Source organism: Coregonus lavaretus (genome assembly GCF_964263955.1).
Source record: "Coregonus lavaretus genome assembly, chromosome: 5".
Classification (NCBI taxonomy): domain Eukaryota; kingdom Metazoa; phylum Chordata; class Actinopteri; order Salmoniformes; family Salmonidae; genus Coregonus; species Coregonus lavaretus.
Window position 1 is genome coordinate 32,847,527 of NC_139992.1, and position 17,303 is coordinate 32,864,829.

The 17,303-nt window shown below is 44.8% G+C and overlaps 1 pseudogene across 1 annotated transcript in view; it reads right to left on the reverse strand.

Moving 5' to 3' along the window:
* The window catches only part of LOC311129470 (DENN domain-containing protein 2A-like), a 71,919-nt pseudogene extending 57,693 nt beyond the window's left edge, over positions 1-14,226 (reverse strand). The window contains exons 1-7 of the transcript XR_014615311.1: positions 13,010-14,226; positions 12,820-12,887; positions 12,646-12,743; positions 12,089-12,307; positions 11,496-11,589; positions 11,353-11,403; positions 10,972-11,183 (exon numbers count right to left, since the gene is read on the reverse strand). The product of XR_014615311.1 is annotated as a DENN domain-containing protein 2A-like (transcript). The remainder of the gene's footprint in view (positions 1-10,971; positions 11,184-11,352; positions 11,404-11,495; positions 11,590-12,088; positions 12,308-12,645; positions 12,744-12,819; positions 12,888-13,009) is intronic.
* Positions 14,227-17,303: the final 3,077 nt, after the last annotated feature.

The following is a 17,303-nucleotide window of genomic DNA, read 5'->3' on the forward strand; positions in this document are numbered from 1 at the left end:
TCCTTGAAAGACCTGCTTTGTGCGGCACCCAGCCTGGTCTACCTCAACAAAGACAATACGTTATTTTTGGAAGTAGGTTTCTCAGAGCACTGCCTTAGTGCTGGGTTGTACCAAAAATACGATCAAGACAGACGTGTGGTTGCTTACGCGAGCAAAACACTCAACCCTGCTGAACACAAGTACTCAGACTGCGAAAAAGTGCTGCTGTCGACAGTCTGGGCAGTCAAGCACTTCACCTCTTATGTCAGCGGACAAAAGGTCATAGAAACATGTCAGCAGCTGGTGACTTTTCTGAAAAGCCAAAGAATCCATGAGGGTGCTGTACATAACAGCAGGATAGCGGCTTGGCTCATGACGCTGCAAAGCCATGATGTGGTTGTCAACTACGCAAAAGCGAAAAACCTGCCTTTGGGTGGGGCTTTGGCGGTGTGTCAACGCTGCGGTGAAGATGAAACCGACTTCGCACCAGCACCATGTGACGTAGTGCCGCCGTTGCCATCAAACCATCACTACTTCGAAGACAACGTGTGTCTTGGCATGCCGATGGCATTTGTAGTTGGCTGTTCTTACCGTCAGCTAGACCACTTGCAAGCTGGTGTGGGATTGGTATGGCACAACGACATTCTGTTCAAACCACTTCAATTTCAGCTAGGCAACAAGACCAGCCAGATCGCAGAAGTAGGTGGTGTACTTATCACACTGCAAACTGCGGTAAAACACGACTTGTCAGAACTGGCAATCTGCACCGACTCAAACGATGCCAGACTCACCTGCTTATGCCACTTGCCGTTTTGGAAACAAAAGCACATGACTACTTCAAGTGGCAAAGAAATAAAAAAATTAAAAGAGCTCATTCTAGCTTCGATGACCTCATAACCAAACACAACATACAGGTGTATTGGGAAAAAAGTCAAGCGACACCCCAAATCACCTGGTCGTGACAAACTTGGCAACGACCATGCTGACAGCATGGCGAAATCTGGTGCAATTCACGGCACCCCTTGGGTGTTCGATGCTCAAGACGCAATGATAACCGAGGCGCCCATTGTGTCTGCAGTAGCCATGTAGCACCGCAGGAATCATCTTCGCACAAACATATTGTGTTGATATCTCATTCACTCTTGAATGGTGACCTGGTAGCAATGCAACACCAAGATGAGTCCCTCGCCACTTTCATGGCTTTTTGTCTGATCCCATCAATCACCCAGTGTCCGAGCTGGCTTTGGCAGGCTCACACGACTTGCGTTCGCTGTACGCATCTAAACAGCACCTCACACTTGTAGATTACCTACTGGTTTATGTTTCAGAAACCAACGCCATACAAAGGTGGGTGGTTCCTAAAACACAGAGGGGGATAATGATAGCTCATGCTCACAACGAGCCATGTGGGGGCCATAGGGGGGTCAAGGCTACATGTGAAACATTGCGACAGGTGGCCCACTGGCCTCACATGGAACAAGATTTGGAAAAATACGTGAGGGGGTGTCTACTTTGCTGCCAGTTTCAACCCTCCAAGCCACTTCACAGAGCACCCTTGCAGTGTGTCTTACCCTTGGAGCTCGATCCAGACCGACTGGGTCAGCCAAGTTGCCAGATCGGCAAGAGGCAACAAGTATCTCCTCACAGTGACTTGCGCATTCACAAAGTGGGTGGAGTGCCTGCCCGCACCCAATGACACAGCGGAAACCATCGCCGTTCTTTTGCTCAACCACGTTTTCAGTCGTTTCGGCCTGCCAGGAGAAACCGTGGACAGCGACAGAGGAACCCATTTTTCGGCTGCTATAATGACCAAACTGTGGCAGGGTAGAAAGGAGCAACCAAACAATCGTCACAATCTTGAGGAAATATGTGGCAGCCAACCACAAAGATTGGGACCTCAAACTCCCACTGGTATTGATGGCGATCAGAGTCACACGCAACAGGTCTACGGGAATAACACCATTTGAGATGATGACGGGCCGGCAAATGACGCTTCCACTGCATCTCCTGTACCAACCAGGAGATGTCACCGCGGCCACCGCATACACGACCCATCAATACGTGACGGACTTGCAAACCCACCTCCAGACTACCTTTGTGTACGCTCAAGGAAAGTTGGAAAGAAGTGTGGAAGGTGACAAGACCCATTACGACAAAAAGGCCTCACACCAGGAGTTTGAAGTTGGGGATACGGTGTGGTGCTACGTATACACCAAACCCGTGGGCGTTGCGAAAAAGTTCCTGCCCCACTGGACAGGGCCACATGATATTGTGTTAAAGCTGTCACCTGTTGCTTATCAAATCAGAATCAGCAAAGGTCGACAGAACATCACGTTCAAAATAGGAAAATCAGCTAAATGTGATGTCAAAACGTTTTTCTTTCAAACAAACAAAAATCTAAACAAAACACAACTGAAATAATTAAACAATATCTCTAATTATGCGTTTTTGTAGGATGGAGTTCCTTTGGATGATCCTGACACTCTGTACCCTGGTCAAAACCAATCCAGCAGATGTACTCACGAGTGGACCCCCTACGGGAATTGTTCTCCGTGATGATCCAGGACTCCTTATAACCAACTGCAGAGTACACATGCAGAGGTTGTACATCCGCCTAGATGCAGAGAACGTGTACCGCCAACACATTTCCCCTGTGGCATATATGAGTTGGGCCGGGGCTGACTGGACCACCCAGGCAGTTAAGCATGCTCAGCTAGACACTGCCCACATGTTGGCCCAACTCCAAAAGTTCACAGTCATCCAGTCAGAACTAGCAGAGACCAGGCGAGAAAAACGATTCCTCTGGGCGCCACTCTCAATAGGTGCAGCTGTAGGGTCACTATTTGCTCTAGGTACCACTGCCGTCAACGCAATCAGTCTAGCCACGGTCAAAATAAATGATAGGGAGATTACTGAAGAGATGCCACTTATCCAGCAACAGATGCAATCACAGGCACTCAGGTTGCAGCATGTGGGAAGGTCTCTCCAGGACACTATTCTGGTGGTAACACACTCTACTCTCCTGAACAAAACCCTCCTGTCGGTAGGCAAGCTAGTAGAGGTCATGAACCATGACTATGCCCATGTCCAATTGGTTCGATTGTTGTTGTAGGATTTTTTCCGTGAAGTTAGATCTTCGATGGACCACTTGGCCATGAATAGAATCCCCTCATATCTAGTGCCCCTCTCAATGGTGCACAACATATTGACCTCAGCTACCACAACCATGATAAAGCCATTACAGTCACACCTGGCCTATAGTCTGGTGTCTGCAATTCCAATACACGTTGATGTTAATCGAAATGAAGTGGGATTTTTACTGACGCTGTTGGTTGTTGAACTGGAGAATATCTATTGGTTGAAAACAGTTCTAAATGTAGGATTTTGGCGCGACGACACCCATGTGAAAATCATTGCACCTCCAGTCATAGCTTATCAGGAACACAATCAAGATTTCTATCTCACCCCTAACCTGTTAATGTGTACTCTAACCAAAGACGTCCACTACTTGTGTCCTAGCAAACCCTTCGTCAGGGATAACACTGAGCGCCTTTGTGGCCTTAAGCCTATCACCAGCGAAGAACGCTGTAGAGCCAAACTAACAGCAAGAGGTGGAGTCACCACCACGTAAGTGGAAGTGGTAGCGAATCAATGGCTGATTAGCACCCCATTCACGTCCGCCACTATGACTTACGAACGCCATGACTCAACTACCCAACTGAACCTCCCCAATCAGACAATTTTTGTTACGGTACCAGAGGGGGCGATTATCCACATAGATGACCTAGCCCTTTACCAACTTCCTGACGACAGGATATTGAAATGTCAGACGCTTTTGCTAAACGTTCCCTTGAGTTACCACCAGCTTTTCAAAACCAGATTCAGTACGAGGGACCGATGACTGTTGATCTTAGCGTACTGAATGAGGTACTTTTAGTTGACCCAATTGACTATAAGCCAAAAGATTGGTCTGCCACCCGCTCTTGGACGGTGCCGGACAGTATCCTGACTGTTATCAAGATCCTTGGTCTTATTGGCCTTGGCGTGTGCACCTACTATGTACACAGGCACACACGCACAATGGAAGACCTAATGAAGTCTTATGCTAGGATCACCTGTGGGACGGAAGCAATCCTGATTTTCGGGAAACTGGCAATATATTCCGAAACCCAATCAGGTGACCCATCCACATCCCCAGCTTCTTCCCCAGAGTTCGCTACAGGTCAGCCCTGTACCTAACACCAATGGAAGCTTTGTCATTCAGGTTGTCATTTCAGAGAGTGCTTTAACTACCACCTTCAAGTAGGATCGCCCTAGATATGACATTAGACAAATGTGCAATCCGCACTCCGACCTGGATCCTGGCGCCGACGAAGATGGAGGAGGCTGAAGAAATTCGGCCTAGCACCTAAAACCCTCACAAACTTTTACAGATGCACAATTGAGAGCATCCTGTCGGGCTGTATCACCGCCTGGTATGGCAACTGCACCACCCACAACCGCAGGGCTCTCCAGAGGGTGGTGCGGTATGCCGAACGCATTACCGGGGGCAAACTACCCGCCCTCCAAGACACATACAACACCCGCTATCACAGGAAGGCCAAAAATATCATCAAGGACATCAACCACCCGAGCCACTGCCTGTTCACCCCGCTATCATCCAGAAGGCGAGGTCAGTACAGGTGCATCAAAGCTGGGACCGAGAGAATGAAAAACAGCTTCTATCTCAAGGCCATCAGACTGTTAAATCACTAGCACATTAGAAGCTGCTGCTGCCTATTAAAATCACTGGCCACTTTAAGAAATGGAACACTAGTCACTTTAATAATGTTTACATATCTTGCACTACTCATCTCATATGTATATACTGCATTCTATTCTATAATATTCTACGGTATCTTAGCCCATGCCGCTCTGTCATTGCTTGTCCATATATGTACAGTGGGGAGAACAAGTATTTGATACACTGACGATTTTGCAGGTTTTCCTACTTACAAAGCATGTAGAGGTCTGTAATTTTCAGAATCCAGAAAATCACATTGTATGATTTTTAAGTAATTAATTTGCATTTTATTGCATGACATCAGTATTTGATCACCTACCAACCAGTAAGAATTCCGGCTCTCACAGACCTGTTAGTTTTTATTTAAGAAGCCCTCCTGTTCTCCACTCATTACCTGTATTAACTGCACCTGTTTGAACTCGTTACCTGTATAAAAGACACCTGTCCACACACTCAATCAAACAGACTCCAACCTCTCCACAATGGCCAAGACCAGAGAGCTGTGTAAGGACATCAGGGATACAATTGTAGACCTGCACAAGGCTGGGATGGGCTAAAGGACAATAGGCAAGCAGCTTGGTGAGAAGGCAACAACTGTTGGCGCAATTATTAGAAAATGGAAGAAGTTCAAGATGACGGTCAATCACCCTCGGTCTGGGGCTCCATGCAAGATCTCACCTCGTGGGGCATCAATGATCATGAGGAAGGTGAGGGGATCAGCCCAGAACTACACGGCAGGACCTGGTCAATGACCTGAAGAGAGCTGGGACCACAGTCTCAAAGAAAACCATTAGTAACACACTACGCCGTCATGGATTAAAATCCTGCAGCGCACGCAAGGTCCCCCTGCTCAAGCCAGCGCATGTCCAGGCCCGTCTGAAGTTTGCCAATGACCATCTGGATGATCCAGAGGAGGAATGGGAGAAGGTCATGTGGTCTGATGAGACAAAAATAGAGCTTTTTGTTCTAAACTCCACTCGCCGTGTTTGGAGGAAGAAGAAGGATGAATACAACCCCAAGAACACCATCCCAACCGTGAAGCATGGAGGTGGAAACATCATTCTTTGGGGATGCTTTTCTGCAAAGGGGACAGGACGACTGCACCGTATTGAGGGGAGGATGGATGGGGCCATGTATCGCGAGATCTTGGCCAACAACCTCCTTCCCTCAGTAAGAGCATTTAAGATGGGTCGTGGCTGGGTCTTCCAGCATGACAACGACCCGAAACACACAGCCAGGGCAACTAAGGAGTGGCTCCGTAAGAAGCATCTCAAGGTCCTGGAGTGGCCTAGCCAGTCTCCAGACCTGAACCCAATAGAAAATCTTTGGAGGGAGCTGAAAGTCCGTATTGCCCAGCGACAGCCCCGAAACCTGAAGGATCTGGAGAAGGTCTGTATGGAGGAGTGGGCCAAAATCCCTGCTGCAGTGTGTGCAAACCTGGTCAAGACCTACAGGAAATGTATGATCTCTGTAATTGCAAACAAAGGTTTCTGTACCAAATATTAAGTTCTGCTTTTCTGATGTATCAAATACTTATGTCATGCAATAAAATGCAAATTAATTACTTAAAAATCATATAAGTATAAGTAGGAAAACCTGCAAAATCGGCAGTGTATCAAATACTTGTTCTCCCCACTGTATATATTCTTAAATCCCATTCCTTACTAGTTTTGTGTGTATTGGGTATATGTTGTGAAATTGTTAGATATTACTTGATAGATATTACTGTAGAAGCACAAGCTTTCGCTACACCCGCTATAACATCTGCTAAACACGTGTATGTGACAAATTAAATTTGATTTGATTTGATAGTCATTTAGCCAAGACCATGGACGTACATAGAATAGAGTCCAAGTAGATGATTAAGGTGGGGAAAATATATTTTGTATATCTTTTGTTGTGTTTTTATTCTTTACATTTTTATATCCTTTGACACTAAGGAAGTGATATTGCCACAAACAAGTTCCCCATATGACCACCAGTTCGTGCCACAGCGCCGCCCCTTTGGGGAGGAAATGTAATGATGTATTGCCTGAGTGTTGTGGTGTTGTGCGTTGTTAACATCTGTGTAAGTTACTGCCTAGATCTACCAGCCTGGACAACCGGACGACGGGCCGCAACGATGATCCACAACCAGGACATCCCGTGGTCTTTTTTTTTAATGGTGGGTTGCAAACTTGCAGAATCCGTCCAAGGTTGAACCACATTAGGGGGACTGTCATGACTCTCCCTGGGTGAGGATCAAAGGCCTCATATCAGATTGGCAAATGGCCGACATCAACCAGACCCTCTTACCTACAGGGGGGGCTGTGCCGGTCTTGACACCTTAATACTGCCATGAATTAGAGATAGGATAATCTATCTCTGGCCCTCTAGTATGGTGAAAGGAATGCCCTTTGTTTCAGAGACTTTTGGCGCCCAAAAACTTCAACATCCAACAATGAACATTGGGACAATATATTTCAACATCCAAACGTTGGGAATGATGGGAAATGGAATATGGAAAATGTATGTATATTTTGTGATGTCATAAGAAATTGTATAAAGGCATTATAACGAAAACATTGTGACTTGAAGAGCTTTTACACTGTGTCTATCAGGTTTACATCCTTTACGTTGTGTAGAAAATATTAAGGAGGAAGACAATGTTTTCGTGAAGATAGGAATGTGATTTTAGCTTTCTAACAAAATCATAGTGATAATAATACTTTTGCCTCGTAACTAGCCACGCCCGAGGGAGCTCAGAGAGCGTGTCAGTATGACGGAAACACACCTCTTTACCAGAGTGCATAAAAGACTGAGATAAGAATTATCAGATCTAGACCAGACGGACCTCAAGCTGCAGCTGTTGTCCATATTGGTCCCGAACCTGAAAATCAACATGAGGTGAAGACGACAATGTTGCCTCCACTAACAATCAATGTTACGGCTGAGTAGCTGTTCTAAGTACTCTATCTAAGAAGGTGAATTTAAGTGGGACCATCCTGTTACTCTCTTCAAACCATCGTCTACTACACCGCTCTCATCACCCCACAGGGGATCATCGACACGGCTGATTAGCCATCCTCAGAAGACCACTTCCAGAACAAGTGAAAGTAAACAGACGACTAAGAAGAAGGACATTGTGACCTCTTGTGGACAATCTGAGCCTTACATCTGAGCTCCCGAGTGGCGCAGCGGTCTAAGGCACTGCATCTCAGGGCTTGAGGTGTCACTACAGACCCCCTGGTTCGATTCCAGGCTGTATCACAATCGGCCGTGATTGGGAGTCCCATAGGGCGGCGCACAATTGGGCAAGCATCGTCCGGGTTTGGCCGGTGTAGGCCGTCATTGTAAATAAGTATTTGTTCTTAACTGACTTGCCTAGTTAAATAAAGGTTAAACAATTAAATAATTAAATAAAAAGGCCATCCGAAAAGAGAAGGCCCAATCGACCCTTCCCACAAAGGCCTGGGTCCAACAGAGACGACGAAGACAAACACGTAAATACATGCATTACTTCTTACCAAACAGGCGGCAGTTCTGGGCAAAGTGTAACAAATGTCATATTGTGTTAGTCTGCTAGGGACCCGTTTTCATTGTATTAAGTTTCTAATCCCTACCTATACCGTGTATGTGTTTGTATCTTGTGTTATCATTTTTAATTAGTTAGTAAATAAAGAATTAAATCAATTTGTGTGGAACGGAATGATTAGTAAGACCCGGGTTCGTGATGACTTAAAGAGCCTACGACTTTCAGAATGAGACTGATATGAGGTAAATGATTAATAAATGACTGGTAAATGATAAGAGATATCTAGATATCTTTCAAGTTAATTTGGGAAACCGTAACTCGTTAAACAACTTTTTTTCGTGGTGCCCCAAATTCCTAATGAGTTAATTGTTACATGATTAATTTAATCTAGTAACAATTAAACATATTAGGTAATTATTCTATAAATAATAGTCATCACAATAATGAAAGGTACGTCATGACATATTGGAGCCCTGTGCGAGGAGTCTAAGATAGAACTAGGTCTTACTGTTGAATTCAGTCTATAGGAATTGTGTAGCAAGATACGTTGAAAACCAATAGTGCTGTAGGCAGGATTGTTGTTGAGAGTGGCGTGTGTGTGGTCCCTTTTCATCTAGATACTAGTAGGGAGAGATTGACTCTGGTGTTGAATATCTGACGAAAAGTCAGTGTGTAGGGGATTACTGAATGCTACGAGCCAGGACATATGGGCCGGCCGATTTAGCTATTCTGAGGAATATACTCGTTGCCCATAACGTGTTACTATTTCTGTCTCTCGCGTTTCAGAAGCGAGGAGACTCGGTCAGTATTCATTTCTTGAACTAGGTCATATGGGCCGGTCAATTAAAGACATTTGAGAAGATATAGTTGTTGGCCGAAGCAAAGTATTATCCCTCTGTCAATCGCGCTTCAGTAGCGTGAGTAAGACCAACGGCAAAAACATTAATTTTATGGGGATGACAACGTCGATGCACTTATTTATGAAGCTGGTGACTGACTAAGCTTAGCATCCGCTTCGTCAGACCACTTACGTATTGAGCTATGCTCGCTTCGAGGCAAGCAACACAGTACTTCCTGTTTGAGTTGTTTTGCTTGTAAGCAGGAATCAGGAGGATCGAGGTATGGTCTGATTTGCAAAGGGAGGGCGAAGGAGGGCCTTGTATGCATTTCTGTGTGTGGAGTAAATGTGACCTAGAGTTTTGTCGCCTCTAGTTACACAGGTGACATGCTGGTAAAAATGAGGTAAAACGTATTTCAGTTTTCCTGCATTAAAATCACCGGCCACGGGAAACGCCACCTCTGAATGTGCATTTTCTTGTTTGCTTATGGCCCTATACAGCTCGTCTAGTGCGGTCTTAGTGCCTGCATCGGTTTGTGGTGGCAAATAGACAGCTATGAAAAATATAGATGAAAACTGTCTTGGTAAATATTATGGTCTGCAGCTTATCATGAGGTATTATAATTCACGCAAGCAAAATCTCAAAACTTTCTTCACATTAGACATCGCACGCCAGCTGTTGTTAACAAAAAGACACACCCCCTCCTCCTCTCGCCTTACCCGAGTCTGCCGTCTGGTCTTGAGGATGCATAGAAATAACAGCAACTCAGAGAAACCTGGGATATTACAGTTTTTCAGGTCCCGTTGATAGGATAGTCTCGAGCAGAGCTAATTGAGTGTGCACGTTCACCAACAAAACACTCATGCTCATCTCATACTCATCTTTAAAACATCTTTAAAACAAAAGCCATTTAGGTCAAAAGAGTTCATATTAACAAAGGAAATAGAGGGACTAACAGTACAGATAATAGCAATAGAAACTGTCCCATAGAGGCACAGAATAAGTTAGAGGAAAAACAAAAAGAACTGGAGGAACTTATTCAAGAAAGATCAAGTGTAATATATTATAAAAAATAAAGTGAACTGGATGGAATATGGGGAAAAATTCACCAAATTATAATTTGTTCTTTAACATAGAAATACTACCAAAAATAATTTACTGAAATGTATTAAAAATTACGGAGTTAATCGCGATCTCCATGCTCGCTGATGTAGTCTTCTCATGACGCTGCCACGCTTGTGTCACGTCTACACCCGCTCCCCCGCTCCGGCGCTTGACGTCACCAGTCTACTAACCACTGGTTCCTGGCAACCCATCTTTACGCACACCTGGCATCCATCATTACGCACATCTGCATCTCATCATCAGTCACACCTGGACTTCATTACTCCATTGATTACCTACCCTTTATTTAGCACTCTTTTGTTATCAGTCAGCAGGTAGTATTGTTTGTGTTTCCATGTCAGACGCTGCTCTTGTTTTGTATCGTTCCATGTTCGTTGTTATTAAACTCACTAACTGCACCTGCTTCCTGCGTCTACGTTACAGCTTGCTTCTTTTTCGTCGCCGCTTCCTCTTTCGAGTCCTGGGATCAGGGCCTGGTCCGGGGTAAGCAGAACGTCCAGAGCTGCCGACTTGTTAAAGTAGAAATCTTCATCCAAATTGAGGTTATTGATCACTTTTCTGATGTCCAGAAGCTGTTTTCGGTCATAGGAAATGATGGCGGAGACATTATGTACAAAATAAATTACGATCAGTATTGAAAATAACAAAAGAAATAGCAGAATCGGTCAGGATCCTCTAAGATGGCAGCTATCCACTGCAGCGCCATCTTCAAACTCCTTCATTCTCCTCACCTTGAGGGGAAAGTGCTGTGTGACCACCGGCAGGTAGTGGATGCCAGCCTTGGTGCTGTGCAGTGCCACAACCAGAAAGTACTCAAAGAGCTGGCGTTGATGTAGTTCCTTCAGATTCCTGGTGCGATCCAGAGAGCTGTGTTTGTTACCGTACTGACCCTCACCCGGCTGGCTCAGGATAGACTGGACTGAGGACAGACGCTGCCGATGGGCTGAGAGAGAGGGGGAAGGGAAGGAAAAAGGGAAGGGAAGGAAAAGTGAGGGTAATGAAAGAGAAGGAGAGGGGTAGAAAAAGTGAAGATGAATGAATGTCAGATTGAATTTGATACTGACAAAAGCACTTGATGGAATTGTGGAAGATGTCAGTTGTTCACATAATACCTTTAGCCCTGTCCTCTATCTCACTCTCTGAGTCAGTGTTTTCATCTGTGACTGCAACAAAAAGGAAACAAAGTGTTACAAAATGGAGAGCATTGAAATAATGTTAGTCAAGTTTTGGGGGGTTGAAATAATCTCACACTCACCTCTCCCTGAGCTGGTCTCAGCAATGTGATAGACCCTCCTCAGATGTTTCTTTCCAACACGAGCCTCGAAGATGCTGTTGATTTTAAGCACATCCTGTTGGAAGAATGAATGTTATAAATATCAATATTGGATATACACTGAGTATACAAACCATTAAGAACACCTTTCCTTGACATAGACAGACCAGGTGAATCCAGGTGAAAGCTATGATCCCTTATTGATGTAACTTGTTAAATCCACTTCAATCAGTGTAGATGAAAGGGAAGGAGACAGGTTAAAGAAGGATGTTTAAGCCTTGAGACAATTGATACATGGATTGTGTATGTGTGCCATTCAGAGGGTGAATGGGCAAGACAAAAAATGTAAGTGCCTTTGAACGGGGTATGGTAGTGGGGGGTGTGGGGGTGCAACTCAATATCAGGTATATTCAGTAGGGAAGAACCCTCCAAAGATAAGAGGGTTCTCGGTAGAACCCTTCATAGAGGGTAAGTGCCTTTGAACGGGGTAAGGTAGTAGGTGCCAGGCGCACCGGTTTGTGTCATGAGGAGAGGAAACAACTTAAGACTATTGAGATTCCCCCACAGTCTCTTACCGTTGGTATCCTCCTGCAGGTGCGGTTATAGGAATCTCCTCCAGACAGCCAGTGGGGCACCTCATCTGGGCTATGAGGAGTGGAGGGGGGGCTGAGCCGTGGGGGAGATGCTACTCCTCCTCCACTATCACTACGGTGGTGGTTGGTCTTACGCAGATCTGGAAGCTTGATGCTGCACTTCCCACCAGAGTTCTGTCTGAAGAAACCAGGCCTCGAGATCTGCACAGATAACAAAAACAATCAGGTCAATCTGTGAAGTAAAGTAAGTCAAAAGCTGATGTAAAGGACATCACACTGCTTGCTTAGCAAGTACCTCTTCCTCCTGATTTAGCTCATGAGGCTCAAACCCAGGACCTCTGCCTCGCAAATACACATGACCGTCCTCCTGAAGCATCTTACCCAGTCATGCCACCGAAAAGCTAGCTATTCAGCAGCGCTTGTGGAGACACTTCAGGCTGAGGAGTGAGCATCACATATCCCCATCTTCTACATTGACACAAACTGTCATGACTGTTGATGACATCTTGTTATGTCATGATTAAGACAGTGTTATGTACCTTGGAGCATTCTGACCCAGGAGAGGAAGGTAGAGAAGGTTGTGATGAGCACTGACTGGATACCTCAATGTCCTCATATGGGTTCTCCTTGGAAGAGTCTGCAGAGAGACCAAAGATAATTAAACACTATTGAATTTAGGTTAAATTAGTATTTTATTTTATTTTATTCTTCACCTGTAATGATTTCATAATGATGATACGGCGGATGACATGATAGAATGTCCTCGAACTCAAATGATTTCCTGTGAAGGAACAGAAGAAAGAAAGGTGAAAATAATGTGAATATATTGTTTGTATGTTTATATGAGAGTGAATTAATTACTGTTAGTGTGAATGTATTGTCTGTTCTGTACCGCTATTTTACCTGTTTGGGTTGTCTCTATCTCTTTGTCTGTCTGTCCTGTCTGTCCTGGGTGGAGGGGAGATGGAAGGTAGTGGGGGCAGATTCATCTGCACTTTCCCATGTCTCAGTAATGAGCGGGTCCTCCCTTCAGATTTGGAGAGGTGCTGGAAGGTACTTTGCTGGAAGGTGCGCTGGGGTTTGGGGACTGGGTTTATGGGTGGTGTCCCTGGCTCTGTGTGCACATTTTCCAGGTCTCGTCCCTCTTGCCCACCTTGCCTCGACCCCCCAAACGTCTGGTCAGCGTCCAGTATTCCTAAAATGGATTCTAACTCCCTTCTCTTGGCCTCTACTTCTGTTTCTCTGCTAGGAGGGCAGAAGTAGTTGCCAGGTAGCACTAGAGGACTCTTACCGGGGTTCTCCTCCCTCATGGTCTGCTCCAGCTTCTTGAAGAGAGTGAAGACAGCTCTCTGCTCCACCAGTCTCCTAACGTTGTCTTTCTTCAGCATCCCCATCACCTGCTCCTTCACAGGCTCCACATTAGGCCGAGAAACCCCAGCCCTTCCTATGATCTCTTTCCCAATGTTCTGCTGCTTTTCCCTGCTGGCCAGCCTGCTGCAGTGTCCTTCATGCTGCTCCTCGAAGGGTCTGACATCCTTCTTCTGCAGGTATTCAGTTCTTTTCACAGTAATGTCCTTTACAGGCCCCACAAGCGAGGTAGGCCTCAAATCCCCTGCTATTCCTACATTCTCCTTCTCATGGTTCTGCTGCTTCTCCTTGCTGGCTGGTCTACTCCTGTGCTCCTCCACGGTGGGTCTGGCATCAATCTTTTTCAGGGATTCTGTTCTTTTCACAAGAGGAACTGTAGTGACTGTTGGGGAGGTAGGCATTGAATCCCCATCCTTTCCTATGTTCTCCTTCCCATTGTTTTTCTGCTTCTCCCTGCTGGTTGGTCTTTTGGAGTCCTCCATGGTGGGTTTGGAATCACTCTTAATTAAGGAGTCAGGTCTTTCCACAATACTCTGAGTGGGTGTAGTAGTAGCTGTTGTTGTTGATGGTGGGGATGGGGAAGACTCCTTTCCTTCCCACTTTGAGATCTTGTCTTTGATGGTGGCATGGGGAGGTTTGGAGAGTTTTCTGCCCCCAGCCAAGGTGTTCCTCTCAGCCTGCATTGCTATGCTTGGGACCTCCAGCTGGTTGTTCAGGTTGTCTAGGGAGGTGAGGGGCAGTTTGGTTGCCCTGGCCTGTTGTTAGGGTCTGTAGGTGCACTGTCCCCTTTCTTCAGTCCACGACGCAGTGGTCTGAAATATCAGTCCAAATGGTAGTCAACACAATGGCTACTAAACCATGTTAACACAGGCAACTAAAGCTTTTAGACCTCAAACACAACCTTGAATTTTCTATTCAGGCAAAATAAGACCTCAAAGTACACATACAACTGAAAAGTGTGACGTTAGACTTTAAAATCTATTGTAGACCTCAAACTTGTAGACCTCAAATTCTCTATTTGGTCAACATAAAAAGACAATAACAACACAGACTCCATTTAAGGAACATTCCAGTCTGTTCGGTCATTGATGGGAAAGTCAGGGTCTTTAGTCTGGCGGTAGCCTAAATGTCATGAGGACAGGCCTGTGACCAACAATACTATTCTCACAGAGCTTCAGTAAACAAACACATACTTGGACCAGAGCCACTTGGACCAGAGCCATCTAGAACTGTTTTGTTTTCAAAAACAAATAGAGGAAATTAGCATTCTGCAACCAAGTAAAAACATAACAGTCGTTAATTAAAGAAAACCTGAATGAGTTGTATAGAGAGAGAGAGAGAGAGAGAGAGAGAGAGAGAGAGAGAGAGAGAGAGAGAGAGAGAGAGACTGATAGAGACCGAGAGACAGGAAGATAAAGAGAGCCAAGTTTCAAGTTACAGTTACACACAAAGGAGAGAGAGAGAGAGAGAGAGAGAGAGAGAGAGAGAGAGAGAGAGAGAGAGAGAGAGAGAGAGAGAGAGAGAGAGAGAGAGAGAGAGAGAAAGAAATCTGATATTTTGGATTCCCTTAATCCTAGTTCTAGAGTCATGTAGATCTGTCTATGAAGCCCATCAAATCCCTAGCCAGACATCTAGAGTGGAAGCATTTCTGTCCCAGTGAGACTGGATCAGTGTAAGAATAGTTCCTATAACTGATTTTCCACTTCTCATTCATTCCTCACATCTGGTTTCCTACAGTATTTCTCACAGCCAGTAGTTAAGTCTCACACAAAACCAAGACAAAAGTAGTTCAGATCCTATGAGGGGCTAAGTCATCACACAAATCTAAAATTTGAGTCACAAATCACGATTGGAGAGAGAGTCCAGATACCTTTTAGCCCCTGTCACTGCCACCATGGTGAATGGAAATGTTTTAACCACCCAGCTCGCTTCTCTATGAGAGTCAACTCTAACTGTCTCTGTCTTTCGGGTCTCAGGGCATTGTCTCTCAGTTCACTGGCTTCTAAGAAGATCTTGGGTAGAGTTTCCCAAGCAGCCCCTTTTAGATCATGACGTTATGGTAGTGTGTATGGACATAAAGCACATATATGCAACTGTCAGGAATAAATAGGGACATCATATATACTAAGTCGTATATAAGATGAAAAAGCACCAGGGATTCACATACTGCTGGATATACAGCAGACCACGCATAATATCAACATTATTCTCGTTCATCAGCCTTGTAGAGGTCCTAGAATTTTGACACAGGACAAGAACCTAATGCAATATTATCAAACTCAGCCAATGCACAAATTGTCATCTGGTCATCCTTACCTTTCTCTGCTGCACAGACCTTGTGAGACTACCAGTTGAACAGGAGCTAATTTCCACATCAGTGACCCTTGATACAACAGCATCCATCTCCATGACTTCCTCAATCACAAGCAGGTCACCGCCTCTCTCATATACTATCTTGTCCTTTGCTGTGGATCTGCCATACTAGGATCTGCCTCTCCTTTCCCACGACTCCAACACTAGTCATCAATCATCATAAGACACCTCTCTCACACACTGTGGCAAACATCTCTTGGCTTATTATGAAGAAGTGTATCTCAAAGGTTGCATCAAGTCCAACACAGTTCCAAGGCTTTAGTAGTCTGATTTAGTATTTTCCTCTATATGCTTAATTTGCCATCCATCCTCAAGGAATAGCTGAACCCTTTCTCCTAAGCTTTCTCTCCCACTATGGCTGCAGACCCCTCCCACTCTTTCGCAATGGTCCCTTCCCAGCTAACTGAAAGTTCTGGTTCCTCTCCACCACTTCTCATCTTTAGCCACATCATTGGACATTTTAGCTGGCTGAGGTTCAATTGACTTGCAATGTAATGGGTTCAAATTACTATATCCACTGTGCAGGGATTACTAACTTTTCTGTCAAGAAGTTCACTTCTGTAGTAAAGATTTTGCTTTACTGTTCTGAGGTCATTGTTTCCATTGGTCTGTTTCTCTACCGCTATCTGCTGGATATTGTGATTACTGCAACATGAAGTTCATAACTATTTCATAACATGATGATTAGGCCAAAGTTATTGATTTGAGTTAGTCATCAACTGCTAGTCCAAGAGAAAGGGGAATTGAATGGACAGTGATATCTATACTAATTTCCCACAAATCCATATGTTGAACCTCTCATGGCAACTGTCTATCTGCACCATTGTAGCAATGCAGCTGTGCCTACACATTTCGATCCCCAAGCCTGCTACAAGAAATGCATCTTCTGCATGTAACATATATGTCATTATGTAGCAACAGGTTATTGCAATATCCCAGTCTATGACTTTTGAGATATTCATATCATAACTTTAAATAATTATGCTTTATCATTTTCAACTAACTTTGCATCAATGGTTTCAGTGCAACAACAGAGACCACACACACAGCACATGCAGCCCTTCTTACAATAACATAATACAACAGTTTCCCAAAAAACTTTCACTTACCTGTGTTCACCTAAGATTAAATACATGCAGCAGTACTGTAAGTACTTGTGTGTACATATGGTAAAGTGGCACATTAGAAGTGTTTTGAAGCGCGTATCCCGCTACAGAAGTTACAGCCAATGGTTGATGTGGACACAGCGACAGGTGACCATTCCTGTCACTGTCACTGTAGCTGCTGTGGTCTTGTTCCCTGCAAGCAGAGGTCTAGGATCTGTCCAGTAGGTGGCATCATTGTTCTTCTGCTTTCTCAGTGTGCACCCTTACTGTACAGTAGTGCCCTTCCTGATATTGTCGAATTGCAGTTGGCCTACATCCAATTCAATAATCAAAGGCTGTGAAGTTTATTT